The 19,842-nt window shown below is 41.1% G+C and overlaps 1 long non-coding RNA gene, 1 other non-coding gene and 1 pseudogene across 23 annotated transcripts; all 3 read right to left on the bottom strand.

Annotated features, from left to right (window-relative positions):
* Positions 1-225: 225 nt before the first annotated feature.
* Positions 226-8,148, bottom strand: LOC127756590 (uncharacterized). 22 transcript variants are annotated; one of them, XR_008013261.1, is made up of 9 exons: positions 7,294-8,144; positions 6,993-7,162; positions 6,484-6,911; positions 5,446-5,545; positions 5,008-5,061; positions 4,811-4,873; positions 2,770-2,982; positions 2,244-2,347; positions 226-1,446 (listed from the first exon to the last, which is right to left on the bottom strand). It is a non-coding gene; the product is annotated as an uncharacterized LOC127756590 (long non-coding RNA). The 22 variants fall into 22 exon arrangements; XR_008013266.1 differs by having other exon boundaries at positions 226-557; XR_008013258.1 differs by having other exon boundaries at positions 2,257-2,347.
* A 5,606-nt stretch (positions 8,149-13,754) lies between these two features.
* Positions 13,755-16,243, bottom strand: LOC127758156 (uncharacterized; annotated as a pseudogene).
* Positions 16,244-17,372: 1,129 nt separating this feature from the next.
* Positions 17,373-17,478, bottom strand: LOC127758263 (small nucleolar RNA R71). The gene has a single exon (XR_008013686.1). It is a non-coding gene; the product is annotated as a small nucleolar RNA R71 (small nucleolar RNA).
* Positions 17,479-19,842: the final 2,364 nt, after the last annotated feature.

Below are 19,842 nucleotides of genomic sequence, written 5' to 3'. Positions count from 1 at the left end.
GCCACCTGTATGAAATACCGGCACACTATACCATACCTTGCTGATCCAATGTGTATAACTGATAATTGACCGTACGCAACAAGGTTACCGAATCCAGTGGATTTCTGTGAGATTTTATTACTAAACTGTTTGGTCCAACTGCCCTGCCAACATCCTCGCATGCTTCCGATATACGTACATAAAATTCAACGAAATAGTTTCAGCATAACAAACACATGTACAGTATAGCAGTGAAATAGACTAAGACTGTGTTTAGTTCAGCGCAAAGTTTGGATTTTGGTTAAAATTGGAGATGATGTGACTGAAAAGTTATGTGTATGACAGGTTGATGTGATGGAAAAGGACTGAAGTTTGGATCCAAACTTTGGATTTAAACACAGCCTAACACAATGGCTAAGTATTGTCTCCCACCGATGGAAAGGGGTCAGAAAAGCTTTTGTATTGCACCAATATCAGGGAGCAATTCTGATAATTTCTCGATCCCACCGATGGAAAGGGGTCAGATAAGCTTTTGTATTGCACCAATATCAGGGAGCAATGCTGATAATCTCTCGATCCTGCTTCAACATTAAGAAAAACAAATATATATAAATTGATGCTTGCTGAAGATAATGATTAGAGGATTGACAATTAAGACATCATGTGCTGAGATTTCCTCTATTAGATCAAAGCAGAAGTAATTGCAAATATCTGACATGTAGCTAGCGTATGAATTGAGTTATCAATGCTCAATGATCACCAATGCAATACCGATCACACACTGTTCCATGAGATTTTGGGTCTAGCAGAAGTGTATGAATATAACCAACACATGTATAGTAGATATTGCAGGAGAGTAGCTGCAGGCTAGATGAACTTTCCATTCATGCATAATATAGACAACTGTAGAAAAATATCTATAGGGATAGAACTGAAATGTAATACCTGAAAAATGTCTTTGTGGCTAAAACTGAAATGAATCGAGATGAGAAGTAAGAGCAAGCATGAATGTAATACCTGACTACATGAGTTATGTGGGCTATTGAAGATCATGGCACACAAACATTTCTCATGTAAAAGCATATGATTAGTTGTTTAAAATTGCCATACAACTTCATAATTAGTTGCATAATTGGTGATAACTTTGATCCAAATTAAGACACAACCGAGAACACGAAGTATATACGAAGTATGTTCTACCACCTGTCCACCTCTGTATATAAGAGTACTTACAGTATGACATTTTTTTTTATATATAAGACTACTTAAAGTATGACATTTTTTTCTTTATACTCCTGTATCGTTATTGTGCCTCTAGATAATCTGCAGCTCTTATGCAACCTTAGTTACAGTTTGGCCTTTTGGGCTTGTACAACTCTGCCATGGCCATTCCCATGCATATAATACATATGGTTCTATGTAAGAACTATGTACTGCACTGCTTGCAGCAAATACCCCAAGAACAACCTACGAATGAATGCGTGCTGATATTAGTATATTGGATTTTTATTCATGATGAACAAAAAGGTATTCATGCAGTTTTAACTAATAACACGAGGTCATTAAGCTTTGACAAGCTAAGTGCAACATTTAGGAAATCTTATATAAACTTAAGCCTAAGGCCTTCTTTGAATAAAAGGTTGAAAGCAGATCTCACAAGTAACTTGAACATATTAATTTTGTCTTAAGATGTTAAGCATAGTAGATTAGATGTTCTTTCAGTATAGATATTAACATGCATGATCAAAGCTATGAGAAAACTGAAAAGTATAGTTAAGCACCCATTGTATAGTGAACAGGTAGAACGACCATAAATAAATTCTAGGTGTTAAGAACAATCTCAAGATTTCTCCAAACGAAAAGAACAATCTCCAGATACTGATGAGACATAATGATAAAAAATTGAAACAAATAGTGCACATAATGATCGAACACTCATGTTTTTCCATATAACTGACTATAGATTCTAAATAAGATCAAATAATTTGTTATGTTACAAGCAAAAGCATTGTAAAAGGTACGGGGCATTTCCTGCCAAGAACATCATATGCACATTTACGGTATTGGCAATATGATCAAACAGGTTGTAACAAGAAGAATGCCTTAAAAATAAAGATGTGTCCATTAGCAGCACAATGATAATATAGGTAGATAGCATATATATTGATGCCAGGACGTATATAGCACAATACAAGTATATAATAATCGCACCTATATGATAGTATTCTACCTCTGGAAATGTACAGTTTAGCTGGCAAACTTACAAAATGCACTAACCAGGCCAAAATAGCGATGCACTTAATTAATCACTTTAGCGACTTGGTTGCGGCCTTGTGTTTCTGAGTAAAGTCACAAACTGCACGCAGCACTGAAGAAAGGTAATAAAATGGGATAGTTATAAACATCAGTAATAAAGTGGTTTGGTTAAATAAAGTAACTATTTTCACACTGAGGAAACTAAAAACGGCATACCTCTCTTTTTTCCCTTCATTATATAGAACAACATGATCCTATGACTAACTAAGCTATTTTTTAAAGGCACATCAGCATTTTTATAAGTTGAGTTCTAAACAAAAACCTTAAGAATAATAAAGATAATGATTGGCTGTTCATAGGATGACAGATGAATTACAATGTAGCACGCTTAGGAGAGCATGACATAGTGCCTACAATGGACTGTTACTGACTGAGATTTATGTGATCCTTAGTTACTCTCCTATTATGGGAATAGATAGCTCAGCTATTAATCTTAAATTCTCTAGCATCCTTTAATTATAGAGATATGCTTACTATTAGCCAGCTCTGATATGCGTGCACATTTCCGCTTAGAGGTGTTGGGTTCCAAAGCCAGCTTCCTGGATGAGAGCAAAGGCTTTAACAGTTGTCAAATGTAGCAATATCATTAGTATATCATGATATCTGTTAGTACAATTGTCAGTATGTAAAAAGGAAATGCTTACAACTTGTACTACAGCTCATTGTTGTTTGCACTGTCAGCCTCATCTATATCGAAAGGAAATACATCAGATCCTAAACTACATTAGTTATTATATTTACATTGGAGAATGGAGAATAACTCCAGTGTAGATCAATTATTATTTGACCGAACAAAAAGGTGGTTGACAAATAGAAAACATGTCTAGTTAGACTTAGTATCCAAAGCAATGGGTGTCTAAAATGTACTGCAAAATATATATGGCTTGTTAGTTTATGTTTAAAAAATTTCCCCAATGTACACAAATGGCAGCAACAGCTGTACCTACAGGAATTCAACCAAACAACTCCAACTCATTTTCGAGAAATACAACTAACTAAAAACTTGAATCATTATATTATTCAGCCATGGTATACTTAATGTAAATTACAAAATTCTGAACGATTATAATTCCTTCAGGTTAAAATGCATCGATGTCATGATAATTCAACATGGTTAGAGACAATACCAACTGTGGTGTATATAGATCAAAGCTCATGTATCAGATGCTAACATCCTATAGGAATATTTAAGAATGTCATTGATCAGAAAAATAAGACATATGCAAATTACAATTATTTAGGTCAAACTGAAGATCAAAATAAATTGCACTAAGATGAAATATTGCATCTAATTGGGACCTGAGACTAACAGATCAACCACCGTTGGTGGAAAAAATGCTCTATTTTTCAAATGCACAATACTGGTAGCTATACATATATGCTCTAGTATAATTGATTGGAAATACAAAAGGTTTCTCAATGTAATTTAGGATCTAATTTTGTATAAGCCACAGTAAATTGGTTAGATATATTTACATACAAAAGTTCATATACACACACTCACTGCAATGGATCTTACTTAAATACCAGGACTAAATGAATATGTATATATGACCTTAAATTTTGAACAGAGAAAACATGCTACGTATTACTCTGTAGGAAGTACACACCATAGAGGGTTTGAGGTGAAAAAACAAAATTCTTTACATATAAAGGTACATGCCAGTTCTAATCTTAAATTAACCCTAGAAAAAACCTGAAAGATAAGAAGCCTAATTCTAGCATGCATATTCTCAAGTGATAAAATCCATGGCAAAATGATGCAACCATGTATGCCTAGACCACACTCAATGAACTTGAGGAAAAAATAAGTATCCAAAAAATTTCAATCACAAGAATAGTCTCTAAAAGGTGAATTTAAACTAAAAAAATCTGCACATAATTATAGAGCTAAAGGAAGTGTTAAACTCGTTGGAGTGCATTAAACCATATTCACGAAGGTGTTGTTTGTATAGATAATTTAAAGCAAGAAGTAACTAAAGTAAGAAAATATATCTCAGCTACAATGATAAGTGATAATTTGAAGTATTCAGAGCTAGGATTACTTGAAGATACTCTCTTGATTCAACGAGTAGAAAGAATAAATGCCAAACTCTAGCATAAGTTTTTGTATATTCTAATCTTGTAGTTCTCTCATGTAAATATTGTTCTTTATATATATATTAATATAGGACAGTAGGAGTTTCTCCTGCTGTTTTTCGTCAAAAAAAAAGGGATATAGTAACTTGTATATGCCTTCCAGTAAAGGTAACAACTTGTAAATTGTAACTTGTATATGCCGGCAGTAGTAATATATAAATATGTTCTCAAATAGAATGAATAGGGCAAGAAACATGGTGATGCATCAATTATTTTGACCTTTCAAATACAACCTGTAAGGGTATCATTCAATACATAGAAGTCCACAAATTTGGTAAACCAGAGAGCATCAGTTAGATAGCATGCACATGGATCTCACCTCTAAACCTAAGAACATTTACAATTCCTGAAACAAATGAAGAAAAATGTTTCTCACCTTAAGTGGAGATGATCAGCGCCATACTTGTCCCATACTTTACCCAGCTTCTACGCTGAAATGCTTCAAGTTATTTAACCCAAAAAAACTATGAGCATGCCATGTGGCTTGTCAATTACTGATTTTAATAGGCGACACTCCGTAGAAGGCATTGAAAAGGGCAGGTAAAGCCATATAATCAGGATAGAAGTACATACCAAATATGCATGTGTTAGCAGATTTCATGTGGAACAATTGCCATCATATCTTGTCTGAAAGCAAATAAAATATGATGCAGTGAAATTCATCACCAGCCGCTGCTAAGAAGGAAAACCAACAATTTCTATAAAATTACAAAAAGAAGTTGGTATTGATTAATCCTTTCCTGTTCTCAGAAAGAGTATTGATTAATCCTTTCTTGTTCTCAGAAACATGCCATTGACTAATAAGAAACCATGATAATGGTTATTTCCTTGTAATATACAAAGTGGTAGTATTTTATGACAAAATTACAGAAATACAAAAGGCACAATTTTTGTGTGAGAAGGAATGATAATAATTGGGGGACATACAAGAAAACATTATTATCTGGTTAACAGAAAGAAACTGTAACAAGGATGATGGACCTATAAATATATGCAGTGTATGTATCATACCTTGAACTGTAGATGAATACTCACAAGGATACCATACCAATTTACGTAAGTCCAAATCTATAATCTGTCACCAGTGATATATATTCATTTTTCAGAAGCGCTGTAGAACATCATAAAAGAGAATTGTTATTAATATGAGGAGGACACGAAGAGTAGAACTTTCGTGTGAAATCGACAAATCGTGGCACGGAAGATCCATTACAAATTAATCTTAACACTTCGCACATGACGCCTGTATACTGACTCAAAGGCTCAAAGCACACTGCTACCAATGCAAGAACTCTCTAGGATTCCTAATCACGTATTATACATCGTTTAGATAAAAGCAACATGATAAGGTACATCGATTACTCATTAACATAGCACATTACAAATAGCATGTACTGACTTGATGTAACCTGTATGATTAATACTTTTTTTTGTTTTCATAGGTCAACTGGATGGTTCCACTTCCTAAATCCCTTTTGTAATAAACAGGATGAAATAGTAAGACATCTCATTCCACTTTCATATATAAACCTTTTTGCATTGCTCAATTAAATTATATAGCTTTGCCACCTCTGTATATAATACTACTTTATACAGCCCTTTTGCTTTACACCCCTGTATAAACTGTACATCTACATAATGTGCATTTCTCTATGTAACCATACTTACAGTATAGCCTTTCTAGCTTCTACAGCTCTGGCATGACTATTTCCATATATAATTTATGGTACTATGGAAGAACTATGTATTGCACTACTCAATCCCCTTAAATGACCTTTTTTATTTGTACTAAATCCTTGAATTTGAATACTACATAGAGCAAATTGTGTTTGTTGTACAATTCTTTTATTATAGGAAACCCATACAATATATCCACATAATTAGGTTGCTTGTGTTTATAATCCTTCACCATGTAATCCAACTCAACTATTGAAATTTATTTTATTTCATATCGCACTGTAATACAATCCATACATATATAAACATGTATAGTACGAATCAAGCGAATTCGATAGAACCAAATTTAGTCCATAAATGCAGTTATAATACCTCATAATTGTCTTGTGCAGCTGCTTTTTGCAACAATTTTCTCAGAGGAAACACTGCATCCTGACCAAACTCTATTTTTCTTCGCCCAATCAACCAAACCTTAGTGTCATGTTACCACTGTGAATGTTGTACTGCCTCCGTCCGCATCACCACTGAGAATCTCTCGCCTGCACGCAGAGGTCATGTTTTCTATTTTCTGCAAGTATAGTTCTATCAACTATTACACCAGTTCTTGAACTGTCAAATAAGATAAAAGCTGAAAAAATTTCAGATCGGGTGAGCTCAGGCTTTTGTCGTTCTATATTGCGGAATAATAATGGTAAATTGGAAATGGTTTATGGTTTATTCTTGTAAAAGAAACTCTCCCTTTACTATTGTCCATAACAGATTCCCCAAAGTACATGTTTTCCTTGTACTATCTTTCTCACCTGTTGTAACATAGGAAAACAATATCAGCTAACATTTTTTTTCATGTGGCAACAAATACGCCCGTGAAAAATAATGCAAACCTTGAGGAAGCAGCGGCAATGGCGATTTCCGTAGGCGGGCTGCTAGTATCTCCTTCCCCAAGAGCATGGGACTATGGTGACATGAGCTTGCTCTATTGCTGCCAGGGCTGGAGGGAAGATAAAGACAGTCAACGAGGAGAAGTGGTTGGCTGGACGCCTTTCTCGTTCACCTATGCACATCAGCAAAGTAAAGAACAAAGAATTCACCTATGCACATCAGCAAAGTAAAGAACAAAGAAAAAGGGGAAAAAAATCAAGGAAGGCAGAGGATTGAGAAGCCGAGAACGAACCAGAGACTCACCGGAGTGATTCAAATCTTGCAGTCGCGTGAGGGAGAGGATGAGGAGGCATGCAGCACCAGACAAGGGCGTCACTGGGGCGACCCGATTCTAGGACAGTGTGATGACAGGCTTGCCTTGTGAGTAAGCCATCTAGATCGATCGTAGCGCCAGTTAACCGAGCTTCTCCCCGTTGAGGTCAATCGTATCATCACCGGATCGAGCACCTTACCACCTCGAACGCCCCGGAAGATGTTGGGGAGGGAGGCAATGCTCGACGACGGCAGCGGCTCGTGTATCGCAAGAGCAGAAGATAGAGGGACGTGGCGAAGGGATGCTGGTGGCATGGGCTAGGATTTCGCCCCACTGCTCCATCACCACCATCCCCTCCATCATCCGTCAAACCACCGGATTGGCCGGCCATGAACTTGCCGCCATAAGATGCGACGGCCTTGAGGGCTTGGCCATCGGATCCAGCTTCTCCAACGGCGGCGAGCAACCACATGGCGCGGCGGCGGCGGCGGAGGCGGCGACGCGAGGGGAAGGCGGAGGTGGATATGGACGCGGCGGCTCGAGGCGACAGGGACGACGATGGCGACGGCGCGAGGCGGAGGTGGCGTCGCGAGGGGCAGGCGGAGGCGGCGGCGACGGGAGAGAAAGAGGATGAGACGAGAGGGAGGAGGGGACGCGTGCCGCGGCGGCGGAGGTGGACGTGGCTGTTGCGGCGGAGGTAGACGCGGTCGCGTCGGCGAGAGGGGAAGGCGGAGACGGAGGCGGCGGCGCGTGGCGGCGACGGTGGGAGATGGGGAGGGAGAGACGAGAGGGAGAAGAGAAGGGGGCGGCGGCGTCTAGGGTTTGGTTACGGTTAGTGGGTGGCATTTTGCGAAAAAGCCCCTATACTTCTACTTTTTACAGCGCACTCCTAATCCGCAATTTTTCCCTCCTTCACATGCAATATCCGGTTTTCTAAAGGGCCTCCAAATAAAAAATCACCTCAGAGCGACTTTCATGAGGGACCTACTCCGAATTATGGACAAATCTAAGGGCTTTTTTGCAAAAATACACCCGAGCACTGTAGTACTGTAGCAAATCGCTGGCATGGACACGCCGAGCGGCCGCCCAGCCCGCCGCTCTTAATGGTTTTTAATGGTAAAGAGATGCCTTTAGGAAAATATCTATTGGGGCCACGTATCAACTTGCTAACTGGCAAGCCGATAGGATGTGGAGGGCCTTGGTGGTTTGTCCAACTTTGGCTTAATCTCTATACAGTTCAAGTTGCTAATCGTATGTCCAACCCTCGAAGAATATGTATTTCCAACAATGCCGATGAAACAACTCACCAATGTATGTCCTTTAGAGAAGCAACATCAATCTACCCTAGATTAGGACCGTTGGATGAAAAACTTCAAATTTGGTTTGAACACTTCTATAATGGTTTCCCAGAAGCACTAGAATTTGGTACTCCAACACTGATTTCAGTTCCTATGAGCTCCCAATTGATTTGAGATTGGATGAAATCAACAGTGACAACAAGTCCAGAGATATATTTATATCAGTTGTCTCACCCTGCATCCTTCCGACTGGTATATCTACCGGCTGTTACTCTGAGGTCTCTTACGAATTCTATCATCTAATGGTGGCAGCCCGACAACTAGGATATGGCCAACTCCCAATTGGTCTATACTTCTCAAGAAAAATTCAAACTAGGGGAATAGTGATCTCAACTCTCTTATTTGATCGGCTGCTAAACCTTGAAGGACCTATCTTACGCTCTCCTGCCGATATCGATATCCATCCCATGCGCAGCCGATTGTTTGATTAATGGTGGATTGAGTGGATGAAACATCTTTACGTCTTGGGATCTAACTTTTACTTAACCATAGTCAATCCTTCAATTAGCCCTTGCAATTCATAAACTTCTCTACCGTTAATCCATTTTTATTGTAGGCCGCCGATGTCCTCCCACAATTAGTGATAGTAATCAGCCGATTGTATATGCTCAAGCTTTATTACCATATGGGGAAATAGCTCCGACTATCATCGGTTTCAGTGCCGCCATGGAAGATATCGAAAATGTTGCTGCCGATATGGGCGATGAACCTACCAATGTTACTAATGAAGATGAAGATGCCAGCAATATCCCTGAGGACAAAAGCAGCAAAGCCAGTGAGCAACCTCCTCCTCTACCTCCTCGTCGTCGGCCAACCCTGAGCAAGAGTAAATATTGCATCCTTCCACTCTATCTGGACAACATTCATATCTTCTAACACTTTATTATCTTTCTGAAGACAAAAACCATATCAGCTTCCACTCATCGGCAACCAACTCCTCGACTGACACCTCCTCCATTGGCAAGTTCTCTTTAAACTCTCCATCTTTCATTTTGATCAATACTATCAATTCTAACATCTAACACTTTTCAGCCTAAGGCTCCATCGGCTTCCCCTCATTAGTGGCACTGAAACCGATGATAGTATATTAGTGAGGGCGATGTCATTTCAGGTCCGACGAGCAAGGCCGTACCACCATCCTATTTAGCATGACGATGTGGCACCCGGCTCCGGAGGTGAGGGATCGAATGTCATCTGTTTCACCCGCCACACCTTCTTCATCTTTGGTGTGACTTGTGGCTTCTTAGCAGCTGATTTCACAGGCTTTCTAGCCTGCGCCCCTGGCTTTACTGGTGTATTTCTTGGACGAGGCTTGCTCATTTCTGCTTCCTTCTCGAGGAAGTTCTTCATGAAAGCTGTTAGGTTGTTCGTCGTTAGCGGCTTCACTTCAACCTCTTGTATATTATGTGGATTTGGCCCATACTTGATCTTCACCATAGAGCACCGCTCCGTCCTAGGTCAAAACTCAAACTTTTCCTCCTTCCCGTTAATGCGGAGCCGAATACTCCTAGCTCCCAAATCGATGTTAGCCTCCGCAGTGCTAAGGAATTGACGCCCCAAAATGAGTGGCGTATCCTTGTCAGAGTCCATGTCAAGCACCACAAAGTCTATCGGGATGAAGAAATCCCGGATCTTCACTGGTACGTCTTCAGCAATACCCGCTGGGTAGCGGACCAAAGATTCAGCCAGTTGGAGACGCATCGGTGTTGGTGCCAACACCGCGAAGTTGAGTTTTTCGAAGACCTCCTTTGGCATGACGCTCAAGCTTACTCCAAGGTCGCAGAGGGCTTGGTCGAAATGCTGTGTCCCAATTGAGCAGGTGATTGTGGGACACCCCGGATCTTTCTTCTTCTCTGGAAGTCGGTGGAGTAAAGCATTGCTACACTCCTTCGTCAGTTTCACCACCTCTGTGGTTGCTACACTCCTTGGTCAGTTCCTCCTTTGTCAGTCTCTTGTTGTTTAGAATGTCCTTCAGGTAGCGAGCGTGTGTGGGTACTTGCATCACATCCAAAAGTGGCACGTTTATGTGGATCTTTTGAATGACTTCAACAAAACGAGAGGACTGCTCGTCCACGGATGGCTTTTGATATCATTGAGGAAATGGCAGCAGATTGGTATCACGATATTCCTGAGGTGCTATCTCCTCTGTCCCTGCTGTGCTAGATTGAGATGTATCCTCGCTGTTCCTCCTAGTTCATGCAGTGTTAAGATACGGTGGATCCTAAGTCGATTTTCCTCCCCTCGTGGTGATTGCCTTAACATTTTCTATGGAGGATTCGGGTTGCCTTGGAATCCTCCCAGTCTCATTAGCAGGGACTAGAGTAGCTAGTTTGCGTCAGCTGAGTTTCTAGCATTTTATTAAATCTCAGCTGGTTTTGGAAAGCGGAAGCAAAGCCATCTAGCTTAACATTTATGTTTTCTAAGATCTTGTCATTGGCAGCTAGTTTCTTGCTTAGAGCACCGGTAGTTTTAGCCTGAATAAAAACAAGATCTTTCAAGGAAGGCTGGTTGTTGATTGTATCGTTATTGTTGTTGCTGCCTCCTTGGTAGTTGGAGCGGAGCTGGTTCCACCCCTGACCTCCTTGTGGACAAGCAAAGGTTCAAGCTTGGGGGGGATTGTTGACGGTCGTTATCGACAAGTTTCGACCGTCAATATTATCCAATATATGAAGACTAGCTATGCTCGCAATGCATAATTCCCAAATAAAATAATTACTTCCACTATATGCTTTGCTACTAACATGTATGCAGAAGAAGCACTCATAAATGAAGAGGAGGAGGTGGAAATATATCGATCAATCAGTCGAAAGTCTGCCGGTGATCTACAATTACATGAGAAGGCCCAAAAGTCCAATTTAATAATCACAAATGGGCCTAGAATGTATGTCACTGATTTAGGGGCCCACATAGAAGTCTCCTGGAGGAAGCTGGGGGCTAGAAGAGCCATAGGGGGTCGGCCGACCCCTTGTTGAGCCCAATCCAGTCGCATTTTGGCCAGGACAAAAGGGAGGCCGAGGAGGAAGCAGCAGGCCAAAAACCAGGCCTATTGGGCAAGTCCCCTTTGGTGTGGACGCTTCGGATGAACTCCTGATGGCGGTTGCGAGGCATTTCCGACAATTCCCAAGATCTACAACCGTCATTGGGTGCTATAAAAGGACCTCACCTCCTTCACTTTCAATACACACTCAAGCAAGGATAAAAGCTCTCTACAAAGTTAGTATTAGTGTTAGTAGAGTAGAGTTAGAATAGTTCCAAGTCCGCAGAGGCTTCGGGGAGTTTGGTAAAGGTTCTATAGCTTTTCCTTTCTTCTTTGTAAGACTTCCATTTATCAATATAATATTCTTCTTTGTACAAGTTCGGTACTTTATTCCAATCATAGAGTATGAGTATCAGTCTTAGTTTATTCATAAGTAGTATAATCTGTGTGGTTAAACCTTCTGGGATTTCCATTGATGCTGGTATAATGTCTGATTGCTGGGTCATAAGTCTGCTCTGGCTTGGCCGAGAGCTATGGCTCGGGGACTCAGATGCTCTGCACCGATTGCAAGGCTGTAGAGTAATAAGTAGTAACTTAAGCATAGGGTTTAGGTTATCACTTATCATTATTTGGAGGTATATTCTTTGGGTGATTTGCATGCCGCTGATGGTGACAGCTCAGTACGGGCGTCTCCCCCGCAGTTTATATTCCTACATACAATTTCCTAGGGTTGGATACACCGCTGTATCCTACTTCGGTTGGAGGGTTATGACAGGTTGTCATAAGAAACTCGGCAACCCGGGGTAACTTTGCGATGCATCGGGAGGGCATAGCTATTCTTGGGCTTAGCTATGTTGCATTGTTAAAGGGGTTATACTACATAGTGTATACTAGTTAGAATATACTAAGATGTTGTATACTAGAAGTATAGGAATAGAACTTATCTAAATTACTACCACTTAGCTATAATTAGGAGAATGTAGGAGTTAGCTAAATCCTTAGCTGTGTGTCACTCAACCCTTAAGCTTAACTTACCCCTGCATAGACCTTGATGTATACAGGTAATATATAAACTATTAACATAGTACTCTCTTATCATATCTTCCCTTGGGATAAAATAAATACGATACCTTGGAATACTCCCGGGTGAAATGCTACAATGGTATATCCGTGCGCTTGCAGATCACATCTGTAACCATAATATACCTAGGTTATTTCTAGTGCTATTGCTGGGAATTATATTTCCAGTAGTGTCGCTAAGAAATACCAATGAGTATTTCTAGCGCCGTTGCCGGGGAAGATAAAAGATTAAGAGTTTACTACATGTTAATAATTTTATATGTTACCTCCGTATAGTTATTGTCCTTTGTTGGCAAACCTTGTTTGTTTTCTCTTTTATATGAAAACAGGGTAGTACAGGACTGGTTCTGATCTGCCGACCAATTTCATATCTGGAGTCACTGGTGAAGTGAAGCCGACCCCGTGTCGTTCATCCTCAAGGTTACTCTATCGGCAACCAGACCAGCCAATTCCGCGCCACCAGAATTGCACGATACGGCTGAGAAGTGTGGACACCCTGAGTATTATACCATCTAGTGTCCAACGCGACCACCACATACTATTGGAGAAGTGGGATCCATACACGCATAAATAGCCACTCGTCCTCAATGTGTCCATGATCGCGGTTGACAACCTTCTGTTATAATAACCGAAATGTCGAGTAGTGAGCGCAAGACATAACCGTAAGATAGCTTGCCAGTCCACCACGTCATATGCCCGTCAACCACTCGAAGGTGGCGACCAAAAGCATACCTCAGTGACTCGCTATCCCCAATTATTTCAAGCGATCAAAACCCGTTACTCATGCTTAGCTAGTCCCCAGGAATACGACTATCCTCACACTTTCATCGCAAGCAATTAATAAACATAGCAAGTACCATAATAGGGTTAAAGTGCAGCGAGATACATGACACATAATAGGGTCCGAGGTCCCAACATACAACACATAAATATAGCAGCGGAAGTCTCAAATAGAGTTCATAAGCAAAAGATAAAACCGGTGGTGCCACAACCCCACTAGGGCAAACTAACCGGGCAAGAGCCAAGTTGCAAGAGATCACTCATTGCCCTCGCCGCCCTCGGCAGAGCAATGACCACACAAGAAGCATAACTCAAAACTGGATTCCACTCCTGAAATTGCAGACACCAGGTTAAGTACAAGATTGTACTCGCAAGTCTTACCCAAAATTATATATACATAAGGGAGAGAGAAGCATGCAAGCTTTCTAGCCTACAGTGGGTCTCTAGGTTCAACATTTGCATAATGCTAATTTTATTGAGCAATTAATGAGTAAAATAAGTAAGGACAAGTAAATCTAGCATCATTTTAATTTATGGACAGCAAGAACATAATTCTGAAATGTATAAGCAAATGACCCCAAACGGCGCTCTCATCATCAACCATGTTCCACCAAAGTCCATACCAACATGGCACAACATGCCAACACCACCATCAAACATAATCCCATCCATAATAATCCACATTTGATGCTAACATGAGTGAGATACACATCAAGCAATGTCCATAACCGAGGACGCGGCTATTCGAATAGATTATACTCTGACTAGAGGTGTACAACTGGACCCACACGAAATGAACAAAGATCAAATGCTACACACCCCGTCGAGTGCGGTACACAAGTGATTCAAGCTCATTACATGCCCTTTCTTAGCCCCACCCCAACCACCTATACCACGCTAGGGTTCCCGACGACTCAGTCACGTGCGTGCGTGACGTGACCAAGGCGGGCGCGCCACGCGGGAGGCACCCCCGGCCAATATAGGCACCCGAGGCCCTCCAAAGGGCTACCTGCCCTCAAGTCTCTCCAACGTGGTATAAATGATCACAGTAGAACTAGTAAAGGACAAGCCGGTCCCAAATAAGGCATGTGGTAAGTACGAAGGGTGCTTGAATAGATGTCAAAATGTTCGGTCCTTAACGACTCAGACGGGGCTTCTTGCATCAGAGGAAAACCAACCTCCCTTCATCGCCCTATCACCTGTCCAAGTCCAACATATTTCATCAACCATTATTTAGTGTAAGTGCTCAAGTTTTATGCCCAATAATGCAAGTTGTCTATATACCACAATTAATAGCACTGTCCATCCCTATAGTTCTATTAGCACTAAGCATGGCTAAGCATTAATGAATAAGACATCCCAAGTAATCCCAACCAGTGGTAATAGGGTATAAGGACAGCAATATTACAAGAACTAAATGCATAAATAGGTTCTTCCCATACACCATAAACCGGCAATATTAATATCTAGGAATGCATGCATATATATACGTATAGATTGCAACCAAATCATTTTTAGAGAAAGCATAGGTTCTATATGCTTAGGTGCTTGCCTTGCTACTGAGGGTAGTCACTATCCTCGTCGGGATATGGCTCGTTACTCTCCGGAATCTCTGAATCTATCGAAAAGAAGCAATATGCGAATAAGAGCCAAATAAACATGCACATGCAAAATGATCAATAAATTATGAAATAAATACAGTGGGTAGATCATATTTTAACTTGAATTTAGGTGAAAGAATCACCAGATTATCACTTATGGTTTGGGAGATATGAAAATGACAAGCTCTTAGGTGCTGAAAATGGCAGTTCTGTAAATATTAACGTTTCCTTTAGTACTTTACAAGTAAAATGCATTTCAAACCAAGATTTCATAATAATGATTATTTTTAGAGTAAAGTACATCACTCACAGCTCCTAAGAAAAATTATTTCACAGCTATATGTGTTGTCATTATTTATTTATGGATTTTACAAGTTAAAAACATAGGAATGATAAATAAACTCCTAAACATGATTTAAGAGGTAGTTTTGCCAAAAACAACACCACAACAGCAAAGAGTACTAAAATATAAGCTCAACAAAATTGGTTTCACAATTTTAGCTTTTACCAATAATTTCTTACGAATTTATTAAGAGCTAGACCACTCAAGGGATACATATAGCTATTTATATTTTTACTGGGAAAACCAGTACAAAAGTTGGTCATTTTTATTTTACAACATAGAAGATCACATTTTTCTTAATCCACAGAAATTTGGTTCACTGAATTCGGAGTTCATATGAATTAGTTATGAATTTTTAAAACGCAAACCTCTTTCAGCTCAAAAGCTATCTCAGAAATCGATTTCTATTTTCGCTCCCCTTTTCTCCAACTTCCACCGGACATCCCTCACATGGCAGCAACCTGGACGTAGGGTCGTGCGAGGCTAAGGCCTCGGGCTGATGGCAAGAGACAGAGCAAGGCCTCGGCTGACGGTAAGAGACGTTGCCTAGGGCTGCTTCAACCAAAATCAAAAGAGATTAACACCGGATGAGCTGCAGCCACCTCCTAGCTGCAATAATGGAGATGGATGACCTGTTGAATGTTGCTATAAATGTTCAACATGGAGAGAATTCAAAAGAGGCACCATGGATGAAAAGGAAGCTCACCAAATAGAGGAAAACACAATGCTGCTGCTGCAGCCCTGCAGGCTGAAACCACCACTCTCTTCTTCCTTCTCGATCTCTCTCAACTCTCCATGCATGTGCAAGATGTTGGGATGGATTGAAAGCTTAGATGATGGGGATTGTTATGGTCTAACATGCAGAGCTTGAGTTTGGGTTCTTTGATGGGATTTGGGGGAGGAGAAGTGAGTTGGGAGCTCAGCCTCAGAAGGAAAAGAAAGAACAAGCAAGGGAAGTGAAAAGGGAGGAAGAAGAAGGGGTTTTCCTCTACCCACCTTATGTCTTGAGGTGGGGAGAACACCCAAGGGTGGGTTTTGGGCTAAAAAGGCACCCAAGGTTAGTGACAAGTGGGCCCAAGTCGTGGTGGTCTAAGAGGTAAGGGCTGGAATAGAGGTGGAACAAGAATTTGGGCAGATTTCCGGAATTTTCAGCAATTTTACACCTCTTCCAATATGACACTCAGTTAGTTCAAGAAATAATAGTGATATAATTTTATCCTTTGGTGTGGAGATAGACCTGGACACCTAGTTTCCATTTTTCAAAGTTTCACTCAAAAATTCAAAATATTTTAATTCTGGTGGAAAGATGAAATTGGTTAGGCTGAAATTTTTAGGAGGCCAAAACAGAGAGTAAAAATTCCACAAAATTTATATTTGTTGGTGATAAATAAACTAGTATTTGAATAAATTATTATACATGTACATTTCTGTTCAAGTTATTGTTCAAATAGAAGTGGTTTCAATTTTACCGATTAGAATTAACTTTGTCATCGCCTATGATCAAATTGCAATATAGTAAATATGAAATCTAAAGGACAACAAAAGCACTTCTAAATACCTGGTTATGATCCTAGGGCTGTTACAAGAAGTCCCTTTGCAAGTTCGCTGCTCGCTCTGCTGGTAACATGCTAGTTGCAACCCAAGTCAGCAGGGGAGATGGTGACTTTGATTTAAAGACCAGCTAAATTAACGATGGCGTAGGCTTGCTTGTTCTGTGGCAAGGCTAAGGAGGATGTAAGTGCTCATTTTCAGTAATTCGTGGAAAGTCGTAGCACGTATACCGTCAGAAGAATCAGACTCCAATTATTGCCGTTCTCCCTCCTCGAGAGAGCAGAACAGCGGTTCTACATCAACCGTGCAACAGTGAATACCCGAAACAATTGCTCAACGGCCTTCCTCTCAAGATTCTTCCTGATGGGCAAGACCAACGCTCTTCATGGAAGAATATCCAGCTTTCAGCAGACGAGGGATGAAACCATTCTTGAAGCCTGGGAAAGGCTGCTGGAATGCGTCACCGCCCGTCCTCATCATGGGATGGCCGAGTGGCTCATCCAACAGAGTTTCTTGAACGAATTAACCCCCTCGTCCTGGGATCACCTGGATGCTGCTGCTAGAGGGACATTCTTCTCAAGTATAGTCAGATGCCAACCGATTGAGAAGATGCTCTCAAATATGGGGTGGAGCAAGGAACGACTCCAAACTCGTCAATGCGGCATGTACACTATCAAGTGGATGGAAATGCTAGCAGCTCAGTTGGATCTCCTTAAGAATAGAGTGGACAACAACGAGAAGGACTCCAAGCAGGGTACCGTTAATGCTCTGGGCTCTCACATGACATCTGAGGTTTATGGCAATGCCGGTCACTCTGGGACGGATGGTCCGAAAACCCGTAAAGACGTCATGCTCATGAACAACAGCAACGGGAATCGTCCACAAGGAGACCAAGGATGGAGCATTGCTCCATGGGGTAGATCAAGAACGGACCGAAGCACAAGGAGGTCAAAGTAAAACCCCAAAGGACGGATAGCCTCAACACCTTCATGATGAACTTCCGGGAACAGGGAAAAACGAGGAACCAACAATACCTTAAGCTGGCATCCAAGAAGTCGGGAATACAGGCTGGTCAACCTGTGTTCCCAGTTACGAAGAGGCCGCAGCCTACACCTAAGACAAAGAAGGTGTGGTGGGTTAAGGAGAAGACACCCATTCCTGTACCTCCGGAACTGGGTGCCTCATCGAGCTAAAACATCGGAGGTACGGTCGTGCTCGTCGGACCTGAAACGACGTCGCCCTTGCCAACAGGTAAATTGGTAGTTATCTCATATTTATTTTCCATTGCATCGAAGCATGTTTGAATTTTCAAAACGCACATTGAGATTTGAATTTGAGGAAAATTATTCATATGAATTTTTGTGAGCAAAATAAAATAAAATTTTTGGCAAAATTCTACACAACCACCTTCACACTAGTCGATGGAACCCAACAGGTACATGTGGGGCCGATTGGGTCCACCAGTGGTTCGGGCCGAACCGGCCTAGCACCGGCTGGCTGCAAATTTTTGCAGGGTAGTGGCTAGTGGGGCCCACATGCCATGACTAGCCGTTATCCATGCACTATATATGTAGCTCGGCTGGGAGAGGGAAGTCACACCACTTTAACTCATTTTCACTCCCTCTCAAAACCTTGCTCTCAAAATTAATTCATTCAAAGTTTTGCAAGTTTGCCTCAAATTCACACAATTTGCTGCATTTAGTTTAGACACTTTGCATGTACAAGTTTGCTTTAGTTCGGTGCAAGGTTAATCGGCGGGTATTTGCTTAACCCCCGTCTGAGTAGTCTTGTATTCTTTCTCTTTGTTATAGCTATGAAGAAACGACTTTCAGGCATATTGAAGAGACGATCAAGCTCACGGACAAGCCGACACGATAAGCCAAGTACACCTTCTTCCGCGGATGCATCCATGGAGGAGGCGTATGTTCCACCGAGGCTACGACAACTACGATCTCGACCTCGTGGGCGACCGGGAATTGCAAAGCCTACTACATACTGAAAAACCGAACGTGTGCTCATACCTAAGCATACGACTCGACCTTCTGAAAATGATAGGTATGGATGCTGAGTTTCATACTATTTAGCGTGCTATAGGTTGGGATAAATTTGCATGTGTAGACGAGCTGGGTTCCCATTTGCTTACCATGCAGTTTCATGTGCCTTGCTAGAGGTGGGCGATGGTGTTACTTTCCGGTTATTCCGCAAAGAATATCACCTTTCTTGGAAAGACTTTAGCTTGCATCTAGGCTTTGACAAAACATGCAAAATTAATTTCAGGATGCATTTCCTGATTTTAACAAGCGTATGTTTTGGCAAGGTATTTCGGGTCTGTCATCCTGTAAAAAGCTTGGAACTAGTGACATCCATAATCCTACCTTGAGGTTGTTGCATAGGTTGCTTGGTTTCGTGCTGTTTCCTAGAGCTGATATCCAGATAGTATGAACTTATCCTTTTGTATGCCATGGATAGAAAAATCAAGTTTCACCCGTTCAACCCATGATCAAGCAATGGTTAGAAAATGTGAAGTTGTCTGGTCCTATTAAGTGTATTTCTTTGGTGACTCATTTAGCATGAAGAGTTGGGACTATGCTTGATACGCAAGTATCTTGTATTCCTGTTACCCGCTCTTATGTTGATGAGGCCTATCTGATTCAAGGTCACATACTGAAACATGGTCTAAATGATTCTCTTATGTTTTTGTTTCCCGGCAATACAAATGAGATTCCGTTATCTAACCCGGAGTTTCATTTGTATAACTGCTGAGAAAACTAACCATTTCTCTCCAAGCGGTGTTGCCTCGTGAGGTCCCATGCAGGGTAACATGACGAATGGCGAGAGAAGCACCTCAG

The sequence above is a fragment of the Oryza glaberrima genome, chromosome 12 (genome assembly GCF_000147395.1).
Source record: "Oryza glaberrima chromosome 12, OglaRS2, whole genome shotgun sequence".
Classification (NCBI taxonomy): Eukaryota; Viridiplantae; Streptophyta; class Magnoliopsida; order Poales; family Poaceae; genus Oryza; species Oryza glaberrima.
Note: the sequence above shows the minus strand (reverse complement) of the source record. Positions and strands in the feature narration are given on the sequence as shown.